This window comes from Sciurus vulgaris (genome assembly GCF_902686455.1).
Source record: "Sciurus vulgaris genome assembly, chromosome: 6".
In the NCBI taxonomy this organism is placed as follows: domain Eukaryota; kingdom Metazoa; phylum Chordata; class Mammalia; order Rodentia; family Sciuridae; genus Sciurus; species Sciurus vulgaris.
In genome coordinates, this window is record NC_136466.1 from 33,356,298 (window position 1) to 33,373,982 (window position 17,685).

A 17,685-nucleotide genomic window follows, 5' to 3' on the forward strand; every position below is an offset into this window, starting at 1 on the left:
TCTGAGGACAGAGAAAGCCACCATCAGGAGGGTGGAGAGGGCACAGATGCCACAGGGCAGAGGAGTTTACACTTGGCTTCTCCATTTCAGGCCGAGCTGGGACATCTGCATGGCTTTTCATCTTTTAATCCCAGCTGTTATCGACTGCTGGGAAACAGTTGAGCCCAGTCTCCAAACTGGCACGGGCTTCCTCTGAATTCCATGAAGAGAACAAAGAGTTCTGAAATAGTGACACAGCTGCCCTGACCAGCAGCCTGGGCGGTCAGCTAGCAGGGCCAGGCCAGGAGGAAGGCACGCAAGAGTCAAGCAAAGCACTTGGTCAGAAGAGTGGGCACAGCTGCCAGGAGGCTGCCAGGCAATGACTGACCAGTCAGCTTGCCAGGGACCACCCTGGGCTATGGGGCTGTTGGGAGGCTGGGCAGGAGGGTTGCCATCTCTTGAGCTGTGCCCGTTACTGTTTGGGAACCCAGGAGCCTCCTGGTGGTGCAGAGTTCCTGCCCCACAGCTTCCTTAGGGGCAAGGTTGGCGACTCTGTTAGGTCTCTGCTGGCAACTTCCCAGACATGATGCCAGAGCAATACCCGTTCCCCAGAGCTTGGAGTGGTCTTTGGTGGCTGCTCCCAACCTTATGATTGCCGCTCTGTATTTGTAAAGGCTTCCCTCTGACACGGATTGCAGATTTCCCTGCTTTCTTGCTGACAGGATATAGGTGTGATTTACATTCCCCCAATCAGCCGCATCTGAGTGAGATTCCCATGAACAGCTGAGCGGGGTGGGGACAGAAGACTTGTTTTTGATGGTAGAGACAGCATGGTTCTGAGCCAGCAGCCGTGAGGAAGCTTCCTGATCTGGCAGTGGCGCTGTTGGCAGGCTGGTTCAGAGTTGTGGCATGGGGAGACATTCTTGGAAGCTACATCCTCTGTGAGTTTCAGATCCCTTAATAACTTTTCTTTCTTTTTTTTTTTTCTTTTGGCTTAAATTGGCCAGAGTGGATTCTGTTATCTGCAACTATGAATCTTGAAAAACTTCTTCAATGACTCCCTGGCAGTGCTCACCCAGATAAAAGAAACAGACTCATTTGACAAAAATCACGAGACAGCCCTGCTGACTTATGTTTGATTTTTGATGGAGATGAGGTTCAGATTAGTCCTTTTCTACTAGAAGAAAAAAGAGTGGAGGCCCAATAGTCAGGGGTGAGTGATACTCAATTTCAGGGCCGGGGAGACAATAGGGATAGTGAGGACTGCGGCACACTGGATATCTTATCTAAAGGGAGCAGCTACCTATTACGGTCACTTGCCCTACCCTGGTATCTGTAGTGGATTGTTCTAGGATCCACATGCATGTAAAGATCTTCAGACGCTCAATCCCTTATATAAAAATGTGGTAGAATTTGCATATAACCTATGTACATTCTACCTGATACTGTCGATCATCTCTAGATTACCTAAAACATCAGTACAAAGCAAATGCTATGTAAATAGTCGTTATACTGCATTGTTTAGGGAATAATGACGAAAAAATACATATTCAGCGCAGACGCAACCGCTGTGGGCCTAAGGATGTCCTACATAATCTGTGACTGGTTGAACCCTCTGACGTGGAACCTGTGGGTCTGGAGGGCTGACTGTAGTTACAACTGTTTCAGGATCTTTTGATTTTTCAAGAGAAGCCCCCACTTGGGATTTTTATGTGAAATATCTTTATTTTAAGTTGTTGACTCATGTTTTAAAAGCACACTGCAGGCCAGAGACATCCCTGAAGCCCAGACCTTTGAGTCTGGGTTTGGCTCGTGGTTGCCTTCTGTGACCACAGCCTACGGGATCAAGTTCCAGCTCTTTATTATGGTATTTAAAGCCCTTGCATGAGTCTCCCTACTTCCACCTTCCCTCCCCGGCCCTTCAGATGCTGACTCACAGTCCTCCTCCTTTGTCCCTTACCCAGGCTGCTTCCCTGCCTGGTGATATCCCTTTCCCAGTCCTACCTGGCAAAATGCCTGCCTAGTGGGCAAGTCCTCAAAGAAGGCACCCCTGGTTTCCTGGAGAGAAGGCATCTAGTCTTGGGGTTTCTACGGTTGCCTGTACCTCCTTCTGTCTTGATGCCTCTCACCCTGGGCAGTAACCCTGAGGGTCTCTGTGTCCCCAGGCTAGGGCCAGGAGGATGTCCATCTTTAGGGAAATTCTGGGCTGTGGGCCGGCCCTTGGAGGAGGTAGGCTGCTCCTGGGGCTTAAGAGATCCATCTTGGTGAGACACAGTGTGTAGGAGGCAAGTTTAGAGAACCTAAAGGCTGGGGAGCTCATGGGGAAGGCAGACCCACCCTGCTTCTTCCTGCTGCAGGGACCTGGGTGGGGCCATGCAAGTAGTTGCAGGCCAATTGGTATCACCGTCCAGTGAGTCCTTGCCCAGTTTTCCTTGCAGAGGGTGGAAACACCCTGTTCTTTCAGGGAGAGCGTCTCCTTTTCTCCTTATGGGAATAACTGGGGAGCTTGAGGTCTTGTCCCTTGCCCTCCATTCTGTGCCTTAAGGGGTATCTGGGCCCTGCTCTGGCTTAGATAAGTGTTTCCCAAAGGCCTGTGTGCTAAAGACTCAGTTCTCAGCCTGTGGCACTAATGGGAAGTGGTGCAACTGTTAGGAGGTTTGTCCCAGCAAGAGGAAGTTAGGTCATTGGGGTTGTGCCCTGGAAAGGTATAGTGGAACTCAGACCCTTTCTCTCTTTGCTTTCTAGCCACCATGAGGCAAACAGGCTTCCTCTACCATGCGCTTCCTGCCATGATATAATGCCTTACTGTAGGCCCAAGGCAATAGGGCCAAGTGACCATAAACTCAAACCTCTGAAACCATGAGCCCAAACAAACCTTTCCTCCTTATAAGTGGATTATCTCAGGTATTTTGTCACAGTGATGAAAGTGAACTAACACAGACCCTCAGGCTGCAGAGCCGGTATATCATGTCCTTTTCCTGCCCTCAACTTTTGTTTTCTTAGTAGCTTCAATAGAGATTTCTTTATTTTGTTCAAATCAGCACAGTATAAACATCCCCAACTATATATAAACCCATACACATACACACACACACACACACACACACACACACATATGGGTTTATATATAAAAATACAAATAAAAGAATATCCCTGATATTTTTCCTTTATATGGTAACAAGCAAGAGAAAGTACTATTGATGGGAGAAGGGCAGCTGACATGCCTGCCCTCATTCTTTCACTGCAGGGTTGCCTTCCTCCCGCTCTCTTGATTGGGGCTGTGATGTATTTCAGTTTCCCCAACTCTAAACAGCCTCACCTCACATTTTTTGAACCCCCATCACGTGCCCAGCACCATACCTGCGTGAGGTTGGTCTCAAAGCCAAGGCTCCGAGTGGCCCAGTGATGTGCCCAAAGCAGGTGCCTGAAGCAAGAACACGTCCCTGGTACTAATCTTGTACTATTTCCAAATGAAATGACTGTTGTCTGTGGGGTAGGAAGGGGGCACCCAGGAGGCACCAGCCTACCCTTCCTAAATGAAATGAGCTCATGGGAACACGCCCATTTCAAAGGGTACCATAGCTCAGTGATCACTGATTGCACATGAGAGTTTCCAGCTGGAAAGCGTCGCCTAGCACACCCATGGCTTCCTTTCCCCAAGTTGTGCATTGTCTTCCATGGGGGGCATTTCAAGGGAGAGACACTTCTCTCGAAGGTGGCCCACCTGGGTCTTGTCATTTACCTTCCCTCTGCAACAGTGCATGAGGAAATGACTTAAACCAAGCCTCTACTGTGAGCTGGGCAGTTTCACCTACGTCGTCTCAAGTCTTAGGATGTGGGGATATTATCACACAGGTCAGGTCAGTGGACACAGCCCAAAAAGGTGGCTTTTTTGAGGTCACACAATAAGCCATGGAGCTGAGCTGACCTTAAAGCAGGCAGCTGACCTTAAAGACGGACCCTTCCTCGCACCCCACACTTTTATCAGGCTGAGTACGTGCAGAGATTCTCTGGAAGGAAAGAATGGCTCCCTTAGCAGATGAAGATAGCAGGTGGCTTCCAAGGGCAGCCCAAAGGCAAGGCCAGGCAAGTGGAGAGTGACCAGAAGCAAGGTTTTCAGCTTTCTAAGGGCCAGCTATTGTGTGCCAAGAAGGACTTTTTGAAAGAAGTTTTCGTACTAAAACAAAAGGTGGAATTTCACAGGTGGACCTTTTGAACCCCCTAACTACCCAGGCCTTTGCATGAAGCTGATAATTATGTCGGAGTAGATAACAACCCACAAACCAAGACTAAGTGAGGTTGGGGTGTAGCTCAGTGGTGTAGCTCAAGGGCACTGTGTGTGCTCAGCATGAGGCCCTGGGTTCAATCCCCAGCACTGAAACTCAACAAAACAAAAGACTTAAAGTGATGGCAAGGCTTTCCCTGACCTCCTGGTAACCAGGCATTTTAAGGAGCACACTGGAGCGTTTGGCCAATGCATGGGAAGAATGTTTCCTTGAGCTGGTGAAAGGAACAGGAGGACAAAAAGAAAGACTCTGGCTGCTTAGATCACATGACTTCCTGCCTAGCCCATGAGCTGGGTACACATAGGCTATTCCTTCCTGAAACTCCCAGCCAGGGCAAATGGCGTGGTCCATGGAGACCCATATGGAGACCCAAATGCTAGAATTTGCCAATCCTTCCAGCCACATAGAGATGGCAGTTTCAGCATCTCCCTAGGGAGGAGATAAGAGATACAAAAGGAGTTCCTTGCCTGGTGTCAGTACAGACTAACAAATAAGGGGTAACCCAGAGGACTTGGAATGGCAGCTTGGACACTACAACAATTTACAAAAGTTATTGCAAAATGCCAGTTTGCTCACTGTGAAGCTACCACCAACCTCCCAGGTCTTTTCAAAGAAAAGATTTCAAACGATCCACAGTTTGCATACAACCCTGCTTTATCACCAGTGTGGTCATGTTTGCTGTCTGTTTTTGAACCTTCTCTTGTTCTTTACAAACTGGTAGGTGAGTAGGGGAAAGAAGCCCATGAAAGAAGCCCAGAAAAAGTCAAGTGCTCAAATGTGGTATGATAGAGTTTTGGGGATCTGAAGAGGGTGAGGTGAAGTTGGGAAGTACAGGTTGGTATATATGGTAGGTGCTCAGTAGCATTTAAGAGAATCCAGCTGTTCCTCATAAAGCTAAATGCAGTTACCATATGACTCAGCAATTCAGCTCTTAGGTATATATCCCCAAGAACTGAAAGCAAGTACTCAAATAAGTACATGTACATCAATGTTCATACCAGCACTATTCAAATAGCCAAAAGGTGAAGACAACTGAGATGCCCACCAATGGATGAATGGATAAACACATTGTGATATATGTATGATGGAATATTATTCAGGTATAAAAAGGGAATGAAGTACTGATACATGTTACAACAGGATAAACCTCCAAAAAATGATGCTAAATGAAACAATCCAGAAGCGAAGGCCACATATATGATTCCATTTATAAGGAAATGTGCAAAATAGAAAAATCCTTGGAGACAGAGCACAGATTGGTGGTTGACCAGGAGAGGGGAAAAGGGTTAATGGGTATGGAATATCTTTTTATGGAGCTGAAAAATGTTTGGGAACTAGATAGGGGTGGTGAATGTACTAGATACATACAATTGTTCAATTAGGTTAATTTTGTTATGTGAATTTCATCTAAAAAAAATCCAGCTAATCATCTGGCTTCTGGCAGAGAAGTCTGTTTCCTCTTGGACTTAATGGTGCTTTAAAAAATAAATAAAAATTAACATGAGGGAGAATAGGCTATCGAGAGGGTAGAAGTTTAAAACAAACAAACAAAACCCAAAATTGAAACAAGGGCAGCCTTTCCTCCAGCTGCTTTTCCAAGTTCTTTGCTTAGCCAAGGGTGGTTTGCATTTGCAAAGAATAAAAATACCTCTTCTGCAAGGCCCGCAGCAGGGCATTTGTTGGTTCTGAAGATCTCACCCTCCTGTCCCCACCCCATGCGAATTAAATTTCTCTCCGAATGAGCAACAACCGAGGGAGACACGACCTGAGCGGTCCTGCCTGGTTGGGACACTTCGGTTCTGAGAGGGTCCGAGTGTGGAGTCATCTGTCCGGTGCCAGGTGCCTGCTTACCCCTCTGGAGAGCAGAAACAGGCTTGGGCACAGGGCTGTGGCATTTTGGTCCCGTGATCCTGGCTCAGCCAGTCCCCAGGGAGGAGTAACAGGCCAGGCCTGTTGCAGTTGGAGCCTTCCCTACATCAACAGATGCACCTACTTTTTCGCCTCGGAGGCAGGTTCTAATGGCAGGGTCCAGACATCACCTCTCCCCAGTCTTAAAATTAATTCCATAAATTGGAGGGAATTCAAACATGTGAAACCCTTCCACAAGCTGGGCTGGCTGCCAGACTCTCTGCAGATCCAGAGAGGGCAGGGGCAACTTAGGCAGGATGTATCTTTCAAAATCTGAGTCTCAGCTTTGAGATCACTTGATCTTTGCAGGGGCTGGGGGAGGTACTGCCGGGGTGAGGGACCCTGAAGGAGCCCCCTTTCCGTGGCACCTAGGACTGGAGGCTTCATCTCTGCCTAGGTGCTGGGCCTTTTCCACTCCTTGTTCACAGGAAGGTCAATATAATGATAGTTTAAATAACTATTTATCATATTTTAAGCTCACATTATGAAATGTATTTATTTATATTTATTTAAGATATTTTTGAGACTGGAGTCTTGCTAGGTTGCCCAGGCTTGCCTTGAACTTGTGATCCTCTTGCCTCAGCCACCGCCCACGACCCCTCTTCCTGACCACTAGGAACTACAGGTTCACACCATTGAGCTCAGCATTTTCTATACTAATATTATTAAAATGGTAATACCTGACATTACTTGCGCATGTGTGGTGCTCTGGATCATTAAATCCAGGCTTCGGACGACTCTATAAAGTAGGAACTGAATGGGTCCTGTGTCATTACTGAGAAACCGAGGTTCAGAGGGGTGAAGTGTCTAGGTACTTGGGGTCACATGCATTGGGAATATGCAGATTTACTCTGGCAGCCTGACTCCAGGGTCCATGCTCTTAACTACGACTTTCTGCACCTAGAGCCCTGGGTATCAGGGTCAAGGGTTCCTGCAACTTCTGCCCTACCTTTGAACAAGTCCATCTCAGAACACCTGGCTAGAGGGACAGTATCAGCCTCTGAGCCTGATTCCGAGGAGTTCCAGAGGGCACAGTGACATAAAGACCAGTGGAACAACCAGATAACCCATGTGCACAGGGACCTATTCCCTCCCCTGTCCCAGCCTGCACAACTCACACCAAGGGTGGTCTTCCCCAAACAGTGTGGGGCAGGGGCTCAGGAGCACAGACAGCAGGTCAGGCAAAAACTGTGCATTGAGGACGTGGGGAGAAAGGAACACTTACACACTGTTGGTGGGATATACGGTAGTACAACCACTGTGGAAATCCATATGGAGGCTCCTCAGGAAACTGGAAATGGACTCACCACATGACCCAGCCATACCACTCCTCCATATTTATCCTATAGAATTAGCGTACTGCAGTGAAACATGCAAACGCATGTCTACAGCAGCACAATTTCCCAACAGCCAAACTACAGGACTAGCTTAGGTGTCTGTCAGTGGATGAATGAATAAAGAAAATTTGGTGTATATACCACAGTCAATTTTATTCAGCCATAATGAAGAACAAAATTACATGGGACAACGGATGGAACGGAGAACATTATGTTAAGTGAAATAAGATGGACTTAGAAAGTCAAGGGTCGTATGCTTTCTCTCCTATGTGGAAGCTAGAGAGGAAAAAGGAAGAATAAAAGGAGAGGGGAATGTCATGAAAGGTGAGCTCATAAAGGGACACCAGGAGGGGAGAGGAAGGGCGAGGGAGAAGGGAAAGGAGAGGGGGAGGTACTAGGGAGTGAAACTGGCTAAATTGTGTTATGTGCGTGTGAGAATATGGATAATGAACCCCACTATTATGTATGATTTAATGCACCAATAAAAACATTACAAAACTGTGTGTGGCTGAGACCATTCTGGAAAGTCCTTGAGGAAGGTGCCCTGGGGACACCCCTTCATGAGAGCAGCCTAGCAAGCTGCTGCCCCCAGCTGCTCCTGGGTCTTCAGCTGACCCAGCTGCAGAAGGTGGCTTATGTTTAGTAAGAATCTGGTATTGTCATCTCTTGGCATCCGCAGGGGGACTGGTTCCTTTGATGGTCAAGTCCTCTGTAATATTTGCACATAAACCTACATTATCTCCTCCCCTATACTGTAAAGCATGTCTAGATTACTTAGAACAATGTAAATGCTGTGTAAATATTCTTATTCTGTATTGTCTAGGGAAATGATGATGAGAAAAAAGTCTATACCTGTTTGATAGAGATGTAATTTTTTTTCTGAATATTTTCTATCCATGGTTGGTTGAATCACCTGATGTGGATACAGAGGGCTGACTCTGTTTATACCTTATATGCTTCCTTGAGAGTGCTCCCGGGGAACAGAGACCAGCTGAGGACACTCAGATCTGGGGCCCCTGGAACAGATGATAGACTGAGAATCTGTGTAGTGGGGATCCTCAGTTTTTTCTGGTTGAATGTGAATTTGTCTAAACTGCGTGTACACTTGATGTGGTTCTACAGTGGAGAACAGGTGGGAAGTCCAGAGGCCAGGGCTGAGTCTAGGCTTTGTCAACAACACACCCTAGGATTGGAAATAGAAACCAAGGATGAGTATACCTACCGGGAATGAATTCCAACTCCTGCTTTAGGAGTTAGGCAGAAATTCCTTCCCTGCCTCCTGTCTCCTCAAAGAGTCAGGCACTGCATTTCTTATTAGAAAGCTCATCTTCAAGCTGAACTAAAGCCCACTCTCTAAAGTCCCATCACTAGTCTGGGCCCCATACAGAACAAACCAAGCCCCTTCACATAAAGAGATGGGCAAGTCACAACCCCAGTTTCCAGAAGATCTCTATGAGATGTGTTCTTCAACCCTCGGTCACTCTGAAAAGCCTCTCTAGTCCTGCTTCATCCAATAGGTTCCTTTCCTCTATACCACAGCTCCTAGATTGTCCAGCAAGCCTTAGTGCAGAGCAGGACAATCACCTCCCTTGTTCAAGATATTCTGTTCCTGTTATTGCAGCCTCAGTTTCTGACTGACATGTGGCCAAAGCCAAGATGGATGACACTGGTTGCGAAAGTGAGTCTGCCTTTTAACAGCAGAGATGTAGTCACACGAACCCACAGTCAGCAACACACATTTGAGGGAAAATAAGAGAAAATAAGACTTAATGTCCTGAGGATATGTTCACTTATGCACTGGAGTAAACATGAGATCAGGGACACAAATCCACCAGCCTCTGAGTGGTCCTCATTACCACAGATCTTGTGTGGGGGTGAAAACCTCTAGCTAAGCCTTTGGAGCTTGGTAATAAGGACTTTAGCTACTTAAGAACTCCTGAAGGCCAGCCTGAGCTACTTTTTTCCCCAGCACCGAAGCAAATACTGGCTCAGCTGGGCCGACAGGGAGAAGCTACATTCTTGCATTTTTATGACTAACATGAGGGATTTTTTGGGAGATTCTTGGACCATGAAGATTTTTACTTTATGCAATTACTTTAGAATAAAAATCCCATCTAAAATGTAATTCTGCCACAATTACTTACTATGAGCTGCATTCCCAGCTCTGGGGCTGGCTGTTTTGGCTCCTTATTCTCTTGAGAACACTCTAGTCACTGGGACATCATTGGGGGAATGGGTGGGTGGAGAGTGACTAGATGAGAGGATGGGGATGGATGGATGAGGAGGTGGATGGATAAGGGATGAAGGATGGACAGCTGTGAAGGATGAGTGCGTGGAGGAGGCTAGATGAGGGATGGATGGATGCATGGATGGGGTGGATGGGTGGGTGGAGGAGAAGGATGGATGGAGGTTGGCTAGATGGGGAAATGACAGATGGTGATGGATGGGTTGGGGGGATGGATGGGTTGATGGATGATAGCTAGATGGTGTTAACAGGCAGGTAAAGGGGATCTAATGGGGTGGATAGATGGGTGTGTGGGGGGGTAGATGGGTAGATGGTGAATGAATGGGTGGACTGGGCATGGGGGATAGAATTTTGGTACTAACATCACTAGCTCTTTGATCTTGGGCATATCACACCTTTGGCTATCACACCTTTCCCTCCCTGTAGGATTTTTGGGAGGGATGTATCCATGAAAGCTCCTAAGTATGGAGCTTGAGCCAAACAAAGGCCTGGCTATGCAAGGACACCTCTCTGACCAGTGATAAGCATTTGGCAATAACGTTGCCAAAAAGTGTGCTCACATGAGTGACAGAATCATTTCCAAAGGGCATGTGTCAGAGTAGATTTATTGGCACCTTCAGGGCAGGAGTCTTGCAAAGGGTAATAAAAACTGGCCTTGGCAATTAACTTTCACTCCCACTTTAGCCTCTGAGGCTGGAAGAGCCCAAGTCTTGGCCAAGTCAACGCAGCTACAGCTTCACAGGCCAGTCAAGGCAACTCCTCCACAACTTCCCCCCTTCCAGCCAGGCCTTCTCCGATTGCACATGCATGCAAATCTTCCAGGGAATTTGCCAAACTCCAGGGTCTGATGCAGAGGTCCAGGGAGTGAACTAAAATTCTCTGCGCTTAAGCTAGTGCTGGGGTCTGTCAAGGCCCCGTGTGTGCATGGTGGATGGCAGATGAGTCCTGGGGACCGCTGTTGCTTAGGACCATCAGATGCAATGAGAGAGTCTGGTCACTGGAATGGAGGTGCGCTGGGGCAGGATGCAGTTTTTCTTAAATGATGCTCCCTGATCCCATCCAAACTGAAAGGGTGAGATCAACGACCCACTGCTGCTGCTCACGAGTTGGTTGAGCCAATGTGAGAGTCTGGAGTCAAGGTCAGACTCTCAGCAGAAATGTTATCCTGTGAGCTGGAGATGGCCTGGTTTAGACATCACACCATTCCCATCAGTCACCTTTATTTCCTTCCTTCTGGAGTTGGGGAAATGAGTCCCTCAAGCTGTGACCCTTGGGCAGACCTTCCTCAGGCCATGCGGTTGCTGATGGTAGAGCAGGGCCCAGCGTCACCTCCCTGCTCCCTGTCCAGTGCCCTCCTTGGTGTTTATTAGGAGAATAAAAAACCTCAGCTGGGGTATCTAAGATGATTGTTGGTTACTGCTTCTTCCAAGCACCCAGAACTGAGATCTCTCTGGCCAGGCTTGCTGGGGCTTGCCCCTAGCCTGGGATTCCTTCTCTCAGACTCCTCCTCCAGTTGGTGTGCCCAGACCACTGACAAGGAAATCCCATGTTTTGTTTGCAAAATTTATAAGTAAACACGAGCAGCTGACAAGGATGATAGGCAAAAGTTTTTCCAAGCCAAGCTGTGCTGGTGGGGAAGGCTGGGGCAGGCCGAGGAGCATGCCCAAGACCACAGGAAAGAATATGGATCTGGGTCTTGGTTGTGGCCTGAGTTGCCACAGGCTGGCTCCTTTCTTCTGAGCCACTGAGTGTCTGGGACTGTGGTGCCCTGAACCTTATTGCCTACCACTCACCACGTGTGTCCCCTTTCCCTCAACCTCTCATTCAGTCACATTAGTCTGTGTGTTGCTCCTTCAACACAAGGCACACCTCCCTGCTAGCCTCAGGACCTTTGCACTTTCTGTTCCCATTGCTGGAAACATCCTCCCCCAAGATGGCCATCTGGTGAACTCACTTTTTTCACTTCTTTAATCAAATGTCACCTTCTATTTAAAACTTTGACCCATCACCCTAATCCTGGCACTAAAAATTGCTTTATTCCTCACTTGCTTTATTATTTTTTTCTATAATCTATTGTCTTTCTAACACAGAAAAAACTCATTTACTGCCCATCTACCCCAGGCAGAATACAAGCTCTATGGTGAGAGGATTGCTGTCTGTTTTGCTACCATCGTCTCATTGCCCAGATATGCTGAGCACACAGTAGGTGTCAATGTCAACAATGCCTGCTTGGGGTTACTTCAAGGATATAATAATGTCTGTGCACCAGATTTATGGGCCAGAAGGCGTAGAGCAGTTACCATGCTGGATGTGAAATGGGTGTCATTACAAGAATGTCCTGCATGAGTTGGGCATGGTGGTGCAAACCTGTAATTGCAGCTACTCAGGAGGTTGAGGCAGGAGGATCACGAGGTAGAGGCCAGCCCCAGCAATGTAGCAAGATTCTCAGTACCTTAATGAGACCCTATCTCAAAATAAAAATTATAAAAGGGCTGAGGATGTAGCTCAGTGGTAGAACACTTGCAGAAGTTTCAAACCGTAGTACCAAAAAAAAAAAATATATATATATATATATATATATATATATATATATAGTCCTGCATGAGCAACTGAATCTGGCAGAGGAAAGGCCTGGAGAGGGGTGCTGTAATCTCAGAGCACACTTTCCACTTGTTGCCAAACCCAGCAGGCAGCCTCAGATGCTCCAGCTGTGGACCCTGGGAATTGGAGTATTAATCAACATGTTGTGTCCCTGCTCAGGACATCTGCAGGCTGGCAGAGACCACAGGGGTGACCCAGGCCATCCTGTGAGGCTGCCTGTGCACCAGAAGGGACCAGAATGGGTGAAGACAAGGAGCAAACAGACTCAGGATGATAAATACAGAAGATGTGCAGTGGCCCAAGAAGGTTAGAAAGGAGCAAGCTTGGTGCCAGAGATTCTACAAAGTGAGCTGTACCCTGGCCAGAGGGCAAGCCCTCATCCCACACCTACCAGGAGCACTTGGTGACAGACAAAGCTGTACATGCAGAAGTTCCTGTCTCAGGCCACGTGGGCACTGGAGGGATGCTCGGTGGCCCTCTGCAGAAGCAAGTCAGCAAGGGAGTCAGAGCACTTCCCTCTGCATGTCCTCTGCCAATCAAAGAGCTCTACTGACAGAGTCAGGAGGACAGAGGTGCACACTCCTTCACCTACCAAGTTCAGCTGTCTGACTGCTATTGTTTGAATGTGGAATGTCCCCAAAAGCCCATGTGCTAAATGTTTGGCCCCCAGAGTGGCATTGTGGGAAAGCAGTGGAAGCTTTAAGAGATGGGGCTTAATAGAAGGTCTTCAGGTAATTAGGGGTCTGTTCTCAAGGGGGATTACAGGACCTTGTCTCCTTTTCTTCCTCCTCCTTTTCCTCCTCTTCTTCCTCTTTTCTCTCTCTCTCTCTCTCTCTTTTTTTTATTGTAAACAAATGGGATACATGTTGTTTCTCTGTTTGCACATGGAGTAAAGGCATACCATTTGTGTAAGCATACATTTACATAGGGTAATGTTGTTTGATCCATTCTGTTATTTTTTCCCTTCTTCCACCCCTCCCACCCCTCTTTTCCCTCTATACAGTCCCTCCTTCCTCCATTCTTGCCCCACTCCCTAACCCTAACTCTAATCCTAACACTAACCCCTCCCACCCCCCATTATGTGTCATCTTCTCTCTCTCTCTTTCAGTGCTGGGGATTGAACTCAGCCTAGCACAGTCTAGGCAAGCACTCTATCACTAAGCTACATTCCCTGCCCCTCTTCTCTTTTGCTGCCTGGCCATGGGGTGAGTGGTTTTTGCTTTGCCATGTTCTTCTACTATAATGCGCTGCAATTGCAAAGGCCCAGAAGGAATAGGACCAATCAATCATGGGCTGGATCTTCCAAAACTGTGAATCAAAATAGATCTTTTCTCTTTACAGTTGATTAATCTCAGGTATTTTGTTATAGTAATGGAAAGCTGACTAACACAGTTCCTTTGATGGATCCTTTACTTCTCTGCACTGTTGACGCCTCCTTATGGTTTGGATGTGGTTTGTTCCCTATGGGTTCATGTGTTGGAAGCTTGGTTTCCAGTGTGGTGATGTTAAGAGATGATAGAACCTTTAAGAAGTGGGGCCTAGTGGGAGGTTGCTTCCTAAGTCATTGGGGTCAGTGATCTTGGAAGGAATTAATGTCGTTCTCATGGGAACCTGGCCTCCTCCTCCTCCTCCTCCTCCTCCTCCTCCTCCTCCTCCTCCTCCTCCTTTTCTCCTTCTTGAAATGAAGCCCAGGGCCTTGCACATGCTAAGCATGTACTCTGCCACTGAGCTCCATCTCCAGCTGACCCTCAATAATTCTTGAGAGAGGCTTATTATAAAAGAGCAAGACTGGTTCCTTCTTAGGCCCTTTGGCTTCCCCACTCACTCTGTGACCTCTCCTTCTTGCAGGTTCTCCCACCATGATGTCATTTACTTCAAGATCCTCACCCTAGAATAGAGCCAGTACTGTGCCATTCCCTCAAACCTCCAAAGTTATGAGCTAAATAAAAAATTTTTTCTTTATACATTACCCAGTCTCAAGTATCTTGTTACAGCAATGAAAAACAGGGTTACACATTCCTCACCTGCAATGTAGGCCCTACCATGCAGGGCTAATGTGAATAGTGAAGAGAAAATCCATACACACAGCCAGATCAGGGCTGAGGACAGGGTAGGCTCTTGGAACAATTACTTAGTATTAAAAAGAAGATGGTTTATGAACTGCCAACAATTCTCGATCCTCTCACTTATAAGGGCCCCTGTTTTTCTATTAATTTATGTTCTTATTAAATAAAAAAGCAGCCTTTATTAATAAATATATAGACCATTTTGGGATGCTGTCCTTATTTAGCAGAATCAGACTAGGTTGAGCCATGTGACACAGAGGCCTGGCTTCTAGGAATTGCCAGGAAGTATGTGGCGCTACATGGGAATGGTTCCCTGTCCTTCTAGAATTTTCTCCCAAAGAGAATGGCTCCCCTAACTCCACCCTATCCTGTCCATCACAAAAGAAGCTCCTCCTGGTCCTGGCCCCCTTTTACCTGCATAAAGGAGAGTTGGACAACTCGTTTGTTGTAAAGAGGCCAGAGCGGTATGGCTGGACCCATCAAACCCCCTCTCATAAAAAGAATATTGGCTCTTGTGTGTTTATTGAGTAAATAAATTTTTTGGGTAATAGAGAGAAAACTGCCAACATCCTCCTCCAGCAGTTAACCCTTTCCTCCTCCATGTGGGACGTTGCAGAGAGGACCCCAACATACCCTCAATAATGACAATGACTTGTAGGATAAAATGATTAACTTGTAGGATAAAAGAGGAAATATCTCAGCTTGGAAAGGCCCATAGAACACCACAGAGTTAAGAAAAAACTCACACTCAACACATTGGAGTGAAGTTGAATATTATCAGAGATAGGAGTCTAAACATTATCAGAGAGAGCAAGGAATAAGCCAGGCCCAAAAGGACAAGGACCGCGTGATCTCACTCACACGTGGAACCTTAAAAAGTTGATCTCACAGGAGCTGAGAGTAGAACGGCGGTGACCAGAGGCCAGGGAGGGCAGGAGGGGTGCAGGAGGAGCTGGGAAAGGCTGGTCAGTGGGCATCGGTTAGACGTGAGCCGGAAGCTCTGGTGTGCTATTGAACAGCACAGCATTGATAGGTAATGACGATGTGCTGTACATTTCAAAAAGCTAGAAGAAAGACTTTGAAAGTTTTCACCATAAAGAAATGATAAATGCTTGAAGAGACAAATATGTTCAAATTAGTTTAGATATTATGCAATATGGACATGTAATGAAACATGACATGGGACCTCATTCATGTGGATGATATTTAACGCTTGTATGTACCAGTTTTAAAAAAAGATGCATGGAAAAAGCATGGGACAAACTGAAACTAAACTTTTCAATAAAACAGCAAAGACTGTTGATTCGATAAAACCCCAAACCTAGCAATAACTTTTCACAATAAAGATTGCTAAGTCATAAATAAAAGGAATGATGGGGGTAGGTGGGAAGTGAGTGGATGGGGCATATAGGAAATTCGTTGGAGCTGGGGTGGGGCCTGCCCTTGGGAGCTCCTTGTACTGTCTGTCTACTCTTGGAAATGTCTGAACTTTTGCTTACAAATTAAAAAAAAAAAAATTGAGCAAAAATCCTTTTTGATCAAATTTCTCTCTTCTTCAAAAGTCCAAGATAGCTGTATATTGCTAATTTTTACACTGTGCCCATCATTTGAACTTTCAAAAAGAAAATGGCTACATAGAAATGAGTTTAAAGAAACTAGTTTTATTAGGTGGTGATAAAAGTATGAACATTGCCTCTGGAAACATCCTAAACTTCTCTTTTAAAAGACCCACTGAAAATTGATGGAGGTGAAAGGAAAATCATGGGTTTAAATTGGTCTTTGAAAATTAAACACCGAGATATATATGAATGTTTCAATGTCATGCCTACATGCATATTCCTAGTGTGCACCCTCACTGCCCCCACCTCCATCTTAAGTCTTGAAGGCCATCAACAAGAATGCTAATAATAGTTGCTTGTAGAGGGTAAAATCACACAAGGCCCTCTTTATTATTTTGCTTCCCCCTTGAAAAGATCGAGTGTCCCAATCTGCACTTATGTAGTAATAGCTAACTTGTTTTGCCGTCATTATTAATCAGACTTATGTGCAGTGGCCATTCAGGGCCTCTGATGGCTGCAGATAGGCAGCCATCCCACCCTGGGCTGATGGAATCTTAGTGGAAAGTAAAGAAACCCAGTGTTGGGTTGGTCTGAAAGCCTGATCCTTTGACGAGGCAAGATTTTCATCAAAGTTTTGGCAATAGCAAAAATCACTGGTGGATTCCATTAGGGCCCCCAGGCACCCAAGAAGAATGCCAGCAGGGTCTGGCAGGTCCTGCTTATGTATTCTTCCTCTTTCCCCGTCCTCCCTCAGAAGCAGCGCTGCCTAGAAGAAGTTCCTGGGACAATGGGAATATTCCCGGAGTTGTGCCCTATGGAAGCTACAAGCCACATCTCTCTATGGAGCCCCAGAAATGCAGCATGTGTGACGGAAGAAGGGAATTCTCGATTTCATTTAACTTGAAATTTAAATAGCTAAAGATGAACCTTGGATATAGATGAAACGAAAGAAGCCAGCCATAAAAGGGCACACATTGTATGACTCCATTTGGATGAAATGTCCAGAAAAGGCAAATTCAGAGAGACCCAAAGCAGCCGAATGGTTGGTTGCCAGGTGCTGAGAGGAAGGGGAACGAGAACTGACTGCTAGGACTTCTGTTTCAGTCTGTTTTCTGCTGCTATCACAGGATACTGTAGACTGAGTAATTTATAAACAATACATGTTTATTTGGCTCACAATTCTGGAGGCTGGGAAGTCTAGGAGCGTGGGGCCAGCATCTGGCAAGGACCTCTGTGCAGTGGCATAATATAGCAGAAGGGCCAGCAAGCATGTGTGAGGCGAGAGAAGGCGGAGGGGAGGACAGGGCCACACTTATTCTTTTATCAGAAGCCAGCTCCCTGCATAACCAACCCACCCCCAAGATAATGGCATTAATCCACTCAAGATGGCAGAACCTCCTGACCTAATTGTGTCTCAAAGGCCCCACCTCTCAACACGGTTACAATGGCAACTAAATTTCAATATGAGATTTGGAGTTTTGGAGGGGACATCCAAACCACAGCAGCTTCTTTTGGGGCTGATGGAAGTGTTCTGGAATTGATGGGGTGATGGTCGCACCATCTATGACTACACTAAGAACTGCTGAACCATGCACTTCAAAACGGTGAATTTGACGTTAGGGGAGCGAGAGTTCCATTTTAAAAAATACAAAACAAGATAAATAGCCGCAGGGGCTAGTGACTACCATGCAGAATGGCATAGTT

The 17,685-nt window shown here is 46.5% G+C and overlaps 1 protein-coding gene across 1 annotated transcript in view; it reads right to left on the reverse strand.

Annotated features, from left to right (window-relative positions):
• Positions 1-17,685, reverse strand: part of COL23A1 (collagen type XXIII alpha 1 chain) — a 384,293-nt gene that overhangs the window by 88,667 nt on the left and 277,941 nt on the right. The window lies entirely within an intron of this gene.